Consider the following 12,572-nt stretch of genomic DNA (forward strand, 5'->3'; position numbering starts at 1 on the left):
ACTGTCGAGAAGTAAATAAAGAGGGTGTTGTGGCAGTGAACTCCTATAGGTGGCCCACTTGATATTTTACCTTTTATTGAGGCACGACATCCATAGAGCAAAGCATACAAATCTGAAGATATAATATAGAATATTCGTAGCACCCCAAAACTGCATCCTGAAGGATCAGAATGATTTATCCAACCAAAGATCTGGGCAGAGGGAGGCATTCCAGGCAGAAGGGAAAGCAAGTGCAAGATCCTGCAGCAGGAAAAGACCTGGCATTTTCCAGGAACAGAAAGTGCTTCCACGTGACTGGCCGGCAGTGAGCTTGGAAAAGAGCGAGATGTGTGGGTGGAGGAAAATCCTACAGACTTTACAGGCCATTGTGAACATTTTGTATTTTATTCTCAATGTAATGAGAGAGCAGTGGAGGGTTTTAAATAGAACGACGTGATCTGACTGAAGTTTTAAGATGATCTGTGAGCCAATTTCTTGTCTTATTTCTGGTCTTTTCTATAGTGGTGTTAGGTTAGGGCTGGGGGCAGGGAGCTGCGGTGGGATGTGTGAGAAAAATCCATCAAAGAACAGCAGGACCACTCACTATGTGCGGAACCACAGACATCGATCTCTTTTATAAAACATTTCTTTGAAATGTTACTGTTACAGGATTTTTTTAAAAAATTTATTTATTTATTTTTGGCTGCATTGGGCCTTCATTGCTGCACGTGGGCTTTCTCTAGTTGCGGCGAGCAGGGGCTACTCTTCGTTGCGGTGCGCGGGCTTCTCATTGCGGTGGCTTCACTTGTTGTGGAGCATGGGCTTCAGTAATTGTGGCGAGTGGGATCAGTAGTTGTGGCTCGCGGGCTGTAGAGCGCAGGCTCAGTAGTTGTGGTGAACGGACTTAGTTGCTCCACGGCATGTAGGACCTTCCCGGACCAGGGCTCGAACCCGTGTCCCCTGCATTGGCAGGCGGATTCTTAACCACTGCGCCACCAGGGAAGCCCCGTGACAGGATTTATTGACACCTGTCACTTAAGTAGTCAACACCTTAAGTATTGTGTCCTAATCATAGACAAGGGCCTGAGAGAAGTGCACGCAGGGAGCTCAGAGGTGGGGTCAACCAGCAGGTGTAGATCTGGCAGCTGCAAGAAAGGTAAGTAGTGAGGTCGGTTCAGAGGCTCACGGGTGAGGCTATATGGGGTGTTGTAATACACTATTAGCGCCTAGGCAAACACACTCTGAGTTTGTAGGAGCCTGGAGAGGTTTGGTTTGATTGTGTGTGGCTTTGTTCTGATTTGATTTTTTGAAGACATATTGTGGGGACTGGTTAGGAAGTGTCCTGTGATAGTGAAGAGACAGAAGAGCAAGAAGGGATGGAGTGTGGATAGGTAATTAGAGAGGAACTAACCATTTGGGGTTCATGTTTTCTCTTCCTCCCTTCCTTCCTTTTTTAAATGCATGATGATGAGAGATCAAGAAGAAGATATTTAATCAGTGGGTACCACCCTTCTTAGGGTTGTCAAACACACTAAAGTATTAGGAAACACAAACATACTAAAAGATTATTCGCCATTTATCTGACATTCAAAATTAACTGGGCATCCTGTATTTTTATTTGCTAAACCTAGCCATCCTGCACTGATGGCTTTGGCTTTGCTGCTTCAGCCTCAGGGAGTGGATCTTCCGTAAGACAGCCACCACCAGGAGGCAGCCGGGTGCTGTGCTCAGGCGAGATGACACGTGGTCTCTGGGCTTCTAGGTAGCTCTAGGTCTGTCTGCCTTCCTCTTCAACCCTCCCAGCACCCACCCCTGATTTAACCGCAGCTTTCCACTGCTCACTCCTAATCTTGCTTTGTTACAGTAGCTAAACTCCAAAGAAACATTTAAAACCCTGTCTAAACGTAAAAAGAACCCATGATATAACGGGCATCCTGCCTTCTCAATTAATCGCAGTCATAAATTAATTCTTTCTTCCTTTAAAAACCTGAATTTAGCTTAAAAGACTCAGAGTTCCTGTCACTCACCCCTTTGACCTGGGTGTCGTCTCCCCTCCCTGCGTCCCCTCCTGCCCTCTATCTGCACTGGCTCTTTGCTCCCTCCCTCCCCACCCCTTCCTGCCTCAGCTCGTCACCATGGTTACGTGGGGAGCTGTTTCTGTGGTGCCCTCTTCCATAGCCTGCTTCTGAGGTAATTTCCCCAGTGAATTCCAACTCTTCCTAGTTATCTCTGCCCTTATCCTCTTTCGATGAAAGAAAAAAAAAAAAAAAAAATCAGACAGAGAGGGAGATGGCAGGAGAAAGAACCCCAGCCGCTCAGATACCAACATTTTTTTCTATCTGTAACCAGGAGACTTTCTCCAGCTGATGTTACCTCTTCTTTCCGTTTTCCTTCTTTAGCAGGAAAAGCCACTCCTGATCCTATGCCTCATACTCTGGTGTAAAACCTAAGTCCATATTTAACACTTAGTTAACTAAGCGCCTTTGGGCCTTGTGGCTGTTTTCTTCTTTAAATGCCTTCAGTTCTGGAAGCTAGAAGGGTCCCTTTAGGACAGAAAAAGGAACTGAACCAAGAACACCAGCTCTGTCATGTGGGGGAGACATGAAGGTAAGAAACATCAGCCCAGGCCACAGTGAGAGGTTTTTTAATTTATTTATTTTATTTATGTAATTTTGGCTGTGTTGGGTTGCTGCGCGTGGGCTTTCTCTAGTTGAGGCGAGTGGGGGCTACTCTTCGTTGTGGTGCACAGACTTCTCATTGCCGTGGCTTCTCTTGTTGTGCAGCACGGACTCTAGGTGCACGGGCTTCAGTAGTTGTGGCTCGCGGGCTCTAGAGCGCAGGCTCAGTGGTTGTGGTGCACGGGCTTAGTTGCTCTGCGGCATGTGGGATCTTCCCGGACGAGGGCTCGAACCCATGTCCCCTGCATTGGCAGGCAGATTCTTAACCACTGCGCCACCAGGGAAGCCCACAGTGAGTGAGAGGTTTTAAAGGGCAGCCGGAGGCAAGTAACGAGACATTAAAGCCAAAGGCCTCCAGAAAAAGAAACTTTCGGAGCAAGATGGAGTGGAAATGTCTGCAACAGATTTAAAGCAGCAAAAATGATTCCAGAAAGCTTTAGGTGTGATACCAAGGAAGAGAAGATCAGAAATAGCAGGGTTTTGATAAGCATTTGTCTTCCGGTTTGCTTGGTTGGGGGTAACTTGAGATCCTGTGTGTTGGGTAATTTTCCGTGTTCCTCATGAGGTTCAGAATAACCTACTTGGATTATGCAAATGCTCATTCAAAGGAAGAGGCAGAATTATGTTAGTTTCTCCTGTAATTCTATTGAAACTATGATTCATAGGGCCCATTCTCAAGGAAGACTTGTTTCAAATGAACACAGGCAAGCAACATTTTTTTTTTTAATGTCACAAAAGGGCTGTAACCCACAGAAACACTTCATAGAACCCCCATGTTTTCTCCCACCTACTTTCCTTACACAGCTGCTTCTGGGTCTCTCCCTTCCAAAACCCAAATTCGAACACCCTCCTTCAGCCTAATCTGTGAGTTTCTTTGTGTTATTCTCCTCCCAGTTCTGCTTCAGGAGAGACCCCAAAATAGGACTCCGGGAGGACTTGGGGAGAGGAAGAAATTGAATAGAAGAAGGCAGAATTTTCTTTAGCTTTAGAGCCAGGAGAAGGGCTGGGAATACATTGACAGCAACAGTTTTGCCTAGTTAGACTAACATCTTTAATACCAAAGTGTTATCAAAATAATTTCCTTTACTGTCCTGACCCACTGGGACAGTCATCTCAACTAGCAATAACTCTGAGTGGTACTTGGTACTTGACCCTACACCCACGGGGCTTGATGGGTCTTGCTGTATTTAAGGGCAGTAAAATTCAACTACACATAGTCATCTCTGGCTTAACCCAAGAGGAAAGGGAGGCAACCAAGCAGGCCCCCTCTATGTGTACATGACCCTCACCACACTCACCGTCACCTGAGTGAGAACACTCACCTTCTGGAGAAGAAGAGGGAGGGCAGGAGGTCTTTGGGGAAGAAGTTATCTCTCTTTGTTGTGGAGGTGGTGGACATTGATGACACAGGCAAAGCAATGGTTAGTCTGTTCAGACCTGCTAGGTAGGATGGGTGGTTGTTTCAGGCTGAATTTAATTAATTGCTTATATCTTGGCTGAGTCATTAGGAGTTTATGTTCTAGTCTTCAGCTTTGCATGATCCAAATTGCTGTTCTCATGGTTCCTCTTGGGATGACCAGGCTTTGGAGGATTAATCCAATCTCTAAGGGGGCAGGCCAGTGGATTGATTTCAGTGAAGAACATCACCTTGAAGAAGGACAGATTTGGGGTGCTGCTTTCCCACTGAGAAAGTCTGTTTACAGTACTAAAACAAGATGCTATTTAAATATTTTTCCTCAGTTTCAGATTCCTGCTTTGGCCTCTGCTGCCTTCCTCATCAGGCTGAAGCAGGACCTTGGCAAAGTTTATTCAGCAAAAATTTAATTATTATTCTAGTTGTTGAACCTTGGTAGCCCCTGGACTCTGTTCTTGGAATTTCCAGAACAGCCTCAGGAAAGGAAATCTCTTTCCCCAAACCTCCTTTCCCACTTTAGCTGTACCTTTTCAGGGGACCACCCTTCGTGGACCTGATCCCCTGGAGCTCAGATGTCCACAGTAGCTGCCACACAGTCTCTGGGGCCGCCTGCAGGGGCAGTCTGGTTCTGCTGCCCTCTGCTGACCACAGTGGGCTTGTTCTGTCTGTTAACCATTGGGTCACATCCCCCTCCCCACCAAGGTTGCAATTCTTACTCTCCAACTCTCCTTCCCCATCTGTCCTTAACAGGTACCAAACCCTCTTATTATTAAGGAGCATGGCATGAAGCCATGTTGCAGCTTCCGGGTAGAGTTTATCTCACAAGCCCTGTGAATGATTCTGGCACCCATCATAAAGAATAATGGGTTATTTCTGGGAAGGGCCCTGAAATATGACCAGAAAATGTCTGAGCTCATCAACTCTGCCCTGCCTCTCATTTGATTTGTTGTCAGATGGTAATATCTCTTGACCTTGCTCCCACATTTTGTGATAGTTACTATTTGGGGGCCTCTAAACACGAAGCTACTCACGACAGCCTAGTAATATTATAATTGTTATTGTTATGCTTTATCTGCTACAGCATCCTTGAAGTGGTAACTGAGCATTGCAGAAATTTCAAATATCAGCATCAGGTTGACCCTTTAAACAGAAAGCAAAGGGGAAAAAGATTTGGAAAGATGCTGATGGGGGTAAAATTGGGTATCCTAGAAATAAAGGAGCCTAGGTTTAGATACCCCAACATGCTGGGTTATTAGGGACCATTAATGTATATCAAATTTTATTTTAGAGTGTAGACTTCTTCAGAGTCTTGTGCTGATCCTTCCCAGCACGCTAATGCAGGCTAGCAGTGCAGTATCTGGGAACTACTTCTGGGAGGATCCACCTACTACGTAGCCTTTTTTGTTTGCCATGGAAGAGCATTTTAGCAGATGTGTGTATTTAAAAGTGGTCTGCACTCTTCCCCCACACCAGTGTAAATACTGTAAGCATGAACATCTGCCCCATATCATTGATGACTACAGGGCATATTGGCCTTAGGTTAGGAGGATGAGACAGCAAAATCCTCATCAAACCAACAGTGGCATCTCTAAGAGTTGGCTGGGGTCGGGCAGTAAGGGAGCTTAGTCCCCTTTAATCTCCATTTTTGGGAAAACTTTTCTTTAGAAAGGTTATTCAAGTATTATATGAAAATAGTTTTTTAAAAATCAAATAAAGGAATTCCAATAAAAACAGTAGTAGCAGCCAGTGCATGCTTTGTTGGGGGTTTTTTCCCCTCTGATACAGTTACATAGTAACGTCCCAAGCAGTGGCTATTCCATCAATGCACGCATCAGTATATGAAGATTATGATGACTTGGAATAGTGCTCTCAGTAGCATGAATAAGAAAGAAGTCTTTATTATTTTAAGCAAGTAATATTTGAGCTCTACCAAAGGATTGCATATACCCCAGCCTATCCTGACTGATACAATCAATGCAAGTACAGTGGTCAATCACTAGGGCTCTGATTTCAGACAGACCTAGATTTTTTTTTTTAATTTTTGAATTTTATTTATTATTTTATACAGCAGGTTCTTATTAGTTATCCACTTTATACATATTAGTGTATACATGTCAATCCCAATCTCCCAATTCATCCCACCCCCCCCCACCACTTTCCCCCCTTGGTGTTCATACATTTGTTCTCTACATCTGTGTCTCAATTACTGCCCTGCAAACCAGTTTATCTGTAGACCTAGCTATTTTTTAATTTAAGTGTAGCTGATTTACAATAGTGCATTAGTTTCAGTTGTACAGCATAGTGATTCAGTATTTTTGCAGATTATATTCCATTATAGGTTACTACAAGATAATGGGCATAATTCCCTGTGCTATACAGTATATCATTGTTCATTCTCTATTTTATATACAGTAGTTTGTATCTGTTAATCCAATACCCCTCATTTGTCTCTCCCCGCTTCCCTCTCCCCTTTGGTAACCACAAGTTTGTTTTCTATGTCTGTGAAAGACCTGGATTTGAATCCGGGCTCTGCTGTCTCCTAGCTATATGCCTTGGGTAGACTTCTGAACCTCTCTGAACTTCAGTTCCTTCTCTAGAAAACAGTGATAATAGTAGGATTGTTGCAAGGCTTGGATGACTAAATACATGTAAAACATTCAGCACATGAGTAAGTGCTCAATAAGTGGTAGCTTTCAATGATTAACAGTGTTTTTAGCCTATTTAACATAAGTTCACAGGCAATATAAATACAGGAGGAATGTGTGTGAGCTGGCAGAGTTATTGCACTAGATGGAATACTGCCTTTTAGGAGATACAGAAAGGAGTAAGTTCTTCAAGCTTTGTGGTGAAAATAAGTGCACATATGACTATTTTGTGATAGTGGAGGGGAAGGGGCCTTTATTTTTGGTCTTTTAAAATAGTATCTCTGCTTGTTCACACTCCATTCAGAGAACAAGTCCTTTTTACTAAACCTTGATGAATTCTGTGCTAAAAATATTCCATTCCCATTTGGTGCAGTGAAATGTCATTTCCATTAAACACCAACATACCAAATGCTGCATGCAGATCCTCAACCCAGCAAATCCAAGTCAACAGGAAACTGTGATCATCCTCAGCTTATTCATACTGTACATCTCAGCAGATTATCCTGAAGGATTATCTAAGGCTTAATTGTTATCTTAGAGCTATTTTAAATTATAAAAATAAAGAACTCATGTACTACAACAAACTCATTTTTAAAGAAAGAAAATTGTGGCCCAGGGAATGAAAATGACTTCTCAAGGTCACAAAAATATAAAAGTGCTGGAACTGGGCCAAGATCTCCAAACTTCCAAGCTAATTTTTTTCTCCATTATAACAGAGAGCTACAGAATTTTCAGAGCTGGAAAGACCTTCAGGATGACCTGATCCAGTTCCAATAAGTTACAGAGGAAATTGAGGCCAAAAGAAACTTAAATGTCTCACCCAGGGTAATACCTAAAGCTAGCACGTTCTAGAGTTTGGGGCCAACTTTTGTAACCATAGGCTTGGTGCTCTTGACATGCCACTGGTCAGTCCAATGTGGTTATTTAGAGTAGGGGACCCCAAGCCCCAGTTAGTGGACTGGTAATGAGCTATCAACATCAGAATCACCTAAGGGATGTTTAAAAATAAAAATTCCTGGATCCCAGTCTTTGAAGATTCAGTTTTAGTGGGTCTGAGGTGAGGGCCCCAGAATCTGTATAGTTAGTTTGCTTTCTAGGTGATTCTGGGGGACATCCAGATTGGGAACCATTATTAACAGAAGCCAACACTTTATATTCTGTTCTCTGCTGAAACTGGCCGATGATAATTTCCAGCTGATAACGAGATACCTATGGGAAAGCTTAGTCAGGGAAAGTCCTGGGCCATCAAGGAGCCTCTAAGATTTTAATCTGCAAAGCCAACCTCAAGGTAACTAGAGCAAGGAGAGAGCTGCCCTCGCCAGATGGAGATTGATCTGAAATGGAAACACATCCAGGAGAACAGAAAATGATCTAGGAACGCTTGGTCTCATCTCCTAGGCATGGATGGCCACTAAATCAGAATTGGCAGCTTGACTTCACTTGGGAAAACATCCTTTTAAAATAAAGGTTATCCGTTTAAATATTTTAAAACAGAATATTTGAGAGAACACCATTTAAAAATGTATATAGAAATTGTAATCATGAATAATAGACAAAGATGGGAGGTTATGTTTTGTCAAGTTTCACAAAATAAGAGCTGGAAGGGCTCTTTCAAACCGTTTAGTGAAGGGATTCTAAACACATCTGAGGCCGTGGCTTCTCCTCTGGTTACTCTTATCTCTCTAAGTAGAGGGTCTCAGTAGAGACCACACCTCTTGCTGATGACTATTGTTGTTTTGCCTATGCGGCATCCTCGCCTCCTTTTTTTTTTTTTTTTTTTTTAAATCTTCATCCTTCCTGTTTTTAAATTTATTTATTTATTTATTTATTTATGGCTGTGTTGGGTCTTCGTTTCTGTGCGAGGGCTTTCTCTAGTTGTGGCAAGCGGGGGCCACTCTTCGTCGCGGTGCGCGGGTCTCTCACTATCGCGGCCTCTCTTGTTGCGGAGCACAGGCTCCAGACGCGCAGGCTCAGTAATTGTGGCTCACGGGCCTAGTTGCTCCACGGCATGTGGGATCTTCCCAGACCAGGGCTCGAACCCGTGTCCCCTGCATTGGCAGGCAGATTCTCAACCACTGCGCCACCAGGGAACCCTTCTCCTCCTTTTTAACAGCACTCTAATTTTACTTTAGGGAATCACCCTTACCTCACTCTCATTCCACGTGGTTCTCATCCATGGGTTCCAGGGGTGGGCACATGTCCCAAGCTTGGCCAATCAGAGCACTCTATCCTTAGCCCAAGCAATTACTTCAGGTGGGCACTCTGGCCATTGAGCATCATCCTCCAACCTGTGCTAAAGCTACTGAGAAAGAGGTCTTGTTACTGGGCGTGGCTAGACTGGCAAGAGGCAATATCGGAGCTGCTGGTGGCTGGCTCTTCACCGTGAACGGAGAGACTGCCTTAGGAAGAAGTCAGCATGGAGGAAAATAGAGCCAAGAGTCAGAGAAAGACAGACTAATGAAAATATCACCTGAGTTTCTGGTCTTGGTTTTTCTGAAGCTAGATGCATTTTTATGTTTAAACTAGTTCAGTTGGATTTCAGCAACTGACAACCAAAAGAATCCTGACCACCGTGTCTCCTCAGGGATCAGAATCTGGGGTAGAGAAATGGTCGTGTGTATTTAGAAATACACCCACGGATAATTCTGATACACCCGTTGAGAGTGGACAGAGTTTGGAGACAGGAAATGGGACTATGCTTTTCCTCACTAGACCACTATTAGTTGAGAATGACTCATGCTAATTGAGGAAGCTTGACCAAAGTCACATAGCCTCAACAGAGTAAACCCCTTCTGAACCTGATTCTGTCTTCTTTTAGAAAAAAAAAACAAACATAATACACTTAAAAAAAATAAGGGCACTTATCACTACAAACCCATTCTATGTAATCATTATTCACATTTTGCAGACAAGATTAACTTACCCAGGGTCACAGAACTAATAAGTGGCCAGCAAACCCAGGTCTGCTTGAGTCTAAAACATATTCTGTTAACCACTGTGTCTACTGCCCCAAAGAGAGAATTGATGTGGGCACCATCAGGATAGACCTACAGGCAAAAATGGGAAAACATGGGTCACATCTCACTTTTCCTATAGATCTTACTTTTGCCTCTTTTATTTTTTTTTGCATGCTGCCTTTTAGAAATAGCCCCAGTGGTGTGCAAATCCTTTAAGTGTAGGGACAATTTCTTGCTCATTTTTGTTTTGTTTTTGTCATCTATCATAGTGTTTTGCACATAGTAGGTGATCAATAAACATCTTCAATGAAATTGCGCTTGCTGTGTCCGTAGGTGTAGGTATCTGATAGCCTGAGGCTACTAGGAACACTCTAGGTTCCTGAGTGGTATATCTGTCTATCTGGCAGTTTACAGAATTTGGAAGTTTTAATATGTTTTGTCTTTAAGCACTTCAAAGCATGGTGTCACTGATGAATACTATCCAAATGAATCTTGACTTTGCTTCTTAACTGGCTATTTGACTTGGGCAAGTTACTTAGCTTTTCTAAGACTCAGCTCTCTCATCTGTAAAATAATACTATTATATAGAACTACAAAGGATAAAAATGATAATGCAGATAAAGCACTTAGTATATTACTTGGCTCATAGTAAGTGCTCAATAAATGGCACCCATTATTATAATGAAATTAAAATATTAAAGAATATTTCCTAAATTAAAGGTAGAATTGTTAAACATGTGTGGGTAGACAAGGTCAAGGAAATAAAGGACAAAGGACAATTGTCCTGGGATCTGGCACTATTAAGAGGACTGATTTCTGGGATACAGTTTTGCTGGGAATTATTGTTAAAAGCTTCATCTAGGCAAGATGCTTCCCCTTGGCATCTCTGAGTAGTACTGACCATGGATGTGGATCCTTACCTGGGGATAAAAATTGTAAAGGGCATAGAATTTCCAAGAGTATCAAACTTCTCGTCCTTAGGGTCTCCATGGATTAATTAAATCAGTTCCTAGCCTTCAGTTTTGTGGACTAGGTTTTAGGTAGATCTGCAGTATGTGTTTTTAATGACTCTGGAAATAAATTATGTCTCTTTTACCTTCCATCTCACCCTGGTTACCCCTGGGGAGCAGGTGGGCCTATGCGGGCCTGCTCTTTTGGGGTAATCCATGGCAAGGATTTTTTGTGGGACTGGAAATTTACCACAGGGAATAAGGAATGTGGCTACTTCTCAGATATGTGAACATGAAGGCTGAAGCTGCTGGGCTTAAATCTATTTCATTCCCACCAACTTTGTGTTCTCTCTAAAAGTGGGACTGTTCTAGGAGATTGAGGGTGGGGTGGCATAGAAGGATCATAGCTGCCTAAGAGACAGTCCTGATCCTCAGGGATGTGTAACCTGGTGGGAGAGATGGACACACCAACAACTAACCAAACGGCAAGGCAGAATGAATTGTGAGTCTTGCTCATGGTAAAAGCAATGGGCTGAGAAAGCCAGAGAAAGGAGAAATCCTATCTAATTGGTGCGATGAGAAGGACTAAGATCTCAAAAGGTAAAAGGGTAAGGAAAGGGCATTGTAGGTGGTTGGAGCAGCCTGGGCACGGAAGCATGTAAGTGCTTAGATAGACAGGGATTGGCCAGTTGTGTGGGTAACAGGTGGGTGGGTGAAGTGGAGGATGCTAGAGTGGGAGGAGAATCTGGGCCAAATTTTGAACTCATGCTCAGAACTTTATAGGGCCATTGTAGGTCTTCCTGGGCCTGTGGTTTCTGTGGATGCCCTGATGCCCTTGATAACAATCGTATGAAAATGTGTCTACATCCCACATTAAGATTGACATATAACTGCAAGAGCTGAAATGAGTGAGTTGACCTCTCATTGAATAGTTCAGTTTACCTATAGATGTGGTTCCAGGACCAGTGCCAGCCCAGGAAGACTGTGGAATCCATTTGGGATGAGATAAGTCCAGAACTTGAGAGGAAGCGCTGAGAGACTCTTACAGCAATTTGACATTGCCACAATAACCAAGCGCGTGATTGTTTTTCTAGTAATTCATTTTTATTCTAATTTCCAAAAATATTGGTCCACAATATAAATGGAAATACACTGGTCTAAAATACATTGGAGATTTAAAAATTTCCATGGTCCAAAATTTTTTTAAAACACTGGAAATATTTTTAGAAAGTTGAGAAGCTCTGAGCTAGTTGAAATAATACTACTTTTTAAAGAAATTTGTGGTCAGAGATGACAGAGGAGAGAGTTGGTGGATTTGAATGTAGATCAATAGAAATTATACAGTTTGAATAGCAGAGAGAAAAGAGATTGAAATATCTAGTACTCACCACCGTATCTACCTTATAGTACGTTGTGCCTAAGTGTTCTGACTTAGTCGAAGATAATTTTGTGGCAAATACAGAAAACTACACAAACTAACCTAAAACAAGACAAAATGTGTGTGTGTGTGTGTGTGTGTGTGTGTGTCTGTGTGGTGGGTTGTTATAAGAAGGTTACAGAGGTATCTCAAGGAATTCAAGGACAGGGAGTGCCATTGGCTATCATGAGGGATGGAGTGGAAAATGGACAATCACTAGGAATCAGGGCTGCTTCTCCCCCTCTCCTCTCTCCCACTCTTCCTCCTCACTCCTTTCCCTTTGGGATGGATGCTGTGTTGTACTGCCCAGATCCTCATTCAGGAATAAAGGACTTATTTTCCCAGCTTCTGGGAGTACTAACAGAAGATGGGTCTCTACTGTCTGCCTTCTTTGGGGATTGCCTTGGCTGAAAAAACAGCCTCACCTAAGGCCATGCTTTCTTCCAGGGACAGCCCACCTCCAATGGAGCTATAAAGATCTGATCCCCTTGCTCCAACTTGGGACAGCTGAGAAAGGACATCTCAGCTCTAG

Source organism: Balaenoptera ricei, chromosome 16, assembly GCF_028023285.1.
Source record: "Balaenoptera ricei isolate mBalRic1 chromosome 16, mBalRic1.hap2, whole genome shotgun sequence".
Classification (NCBI taxonomy): Eukaryota; Metazoa; Chordata; class Mammalia; order Artiodactyla; family Balaenopteridae; genus Balaenoptera; species Balaenoptera ricei.